Source organism: Arachis hypogaea, chromosome 17 (assembly GCF_003086295.3).
Source record: "Arachis hypogaea cultivar Tifrunner chromosome 17, arahy.Tifrunner.gnm2.J5K5, whole genome shotgun sequence".
NCBI lineage: Eukaryota > Viridiplantae > Streptophyta > Magnoliopsida > Fabales > Fabaceae > Arachis > Arachis hypogaea.
Genome location: NC_092052.1, coordinates 8871815 through 8873687, shown reverse-complemented (window position 1 = coordinate 8873687; position 1873 = coordinate 8871815). Strand labels below are relative to the sequence as shown.

The following is a 1873-nucleotide window of genomic DNA, read 5'->3' as shown; positions in this document are numbered from 1 at the left end:
TGAAAAAAAGATTGAAAGGATTTAATTTCTGAGAAGCCCAAGTGGCCATGTCAATTATTTCATGAAGAAAGTTGCATTGGACATGTTGAGTGTGCATTTTTTTTAATTTGTTTAAATAGGTTATTGATTTTAGGATTGATATCATTGAAAAAATATTTTAGAATCAAATGAATTGATCTAATTCAAACTGAAAAATTTAAAATTTAATTTTGATCTCATATTTAATTTAATAATCTTATTACTTAGTTATATTTTGTTATTTTAAATTAATAAACAGTAACACGTTTTTTTTCCAGTAATTTTACTCTGAAGAAAATAGTAATACAAAAACTGAAAAACGGGAAAAGCCACAGCCTCATATATATAGTCGTACACAACACATGCATATATAGCTAATAATCCTTCTACGATATGTATTCAATAATTGAGATGGCATATAATAATACATAACAAGGGACCAGCACGCGTGATTTTATTTGTTTTTGATTCTGCATCGTAAGAAAGTCTTCAATCATATTTTTGTAGATAGGGGTGGGGGAGCAGCATTCAGTAAGTGCTAAATCTCATCTTCTGTTCTCAATATCTCATTGAATTCATGTGTTTATATGGATAGAGTCTTATTAATGGGTGTGTTAAGAACACTTAGCTTGTTAAGATTAACATGGTTTAACAGAAAATCATTTTATGAAAAAGGGTTAGTGAGTATGTTAAGAACATTCCTTTGTCTCACTTTTGTTTCTTTTTATTTTTTAATTATTACATAATTTTAGCAATTTTTTTACTTAATATCCATACAAATAAAAAATATCATACATTCTATTTTGATAATAAATTATCTAAAATCTAAAAATAGTTAATAAATCTATAATAAAGCGCATAATATAAATTCCTTAAACTTAATATACCAAACATCAAAAAATGGTTAGACGAGTTAACTCGTACTTATTCGATTTGAATTTATTTAATTTATTAGTTATTTGAACAGAATTAAATTGACCTATTTTTAAATAATAAGATATAATTTTACTAACTTGACTTACCCATTTTTACAGATAAACTGAGTTGATTTATGAATCACAAACTAAACTAGATGACATAAATAATTACGTATAGCTAAAAATATTTTTTCAATCAATGATTGATATGGCAATATAGTATTTTTCTATATAAATCTCCATAAGGCTTGAACTTGTTTTACAACCTCTCATTCTAGATCTAGTGATTTCTATCTCTACATTATCTCTTGCTTCAAACATGGCAATATCAGGTAATATTAGTGTAGAAGTTGTGATCCAAGTACCAGCTTCAAAGTTGTTCCACATTTTGGCAAAGGAATTCCACAATATCCAAAACATTTGTGAAAGAGTGCATGGAGCCAACTTGCATGAAGGTGATGACTGGCACTGCACTGATTCGGTCAAACATTGGACTTGTCACATAGGTAACTAATAATATAAGAGAAGATCAATGAGCATGTTAAAACTCCATACGGCTACTTAGAATTTTACGAGAAGGGTACTAAAGAGGTTAATGATCATCTTCTCAAGGCTTAGTAGTATAACTCTCCAACCATTATATAATTAAAGAAAAAAAAAATCATCTACTTCTAAGTAATCATTTATGTTGTGCTTGGCTTGAGATTAAGTGTGTTTATTTAAATAGTGAATTGAATTAGTTCAATCATGGATATGCATTAATTTTTGCTTCATCATCTTCTCATTCGTCCTTTATTGGAATGGTATTAACTTCTTGATGTATGTTTATGGTTTCTTGTTGAGTAATGAGTATACCGAGTTGTAAATGTATAACTAGTAATTTACGAAATTGATGTAATGTGTTTATAGTAATAAATATTGTTTAGAATTATTAATAA

General features: G+C 27.4%; 1 long non-coding RNA gene across 1 annotated transcript; it reads left to right on the top strand.

The window, feature by feature from the left end:
* Window positions 1-388: 388 nt before the first annotated feature.
* Window positions 389-1873, top strand: LOC112765747 (uncharacterized). The gene is made up of 2 exons (XR_003183897.2): window positions 389-549; window positions 1268-1873. It is a non-coding gene; the product is annotated as an uncharacterized lncRNA (long non-coding RNA).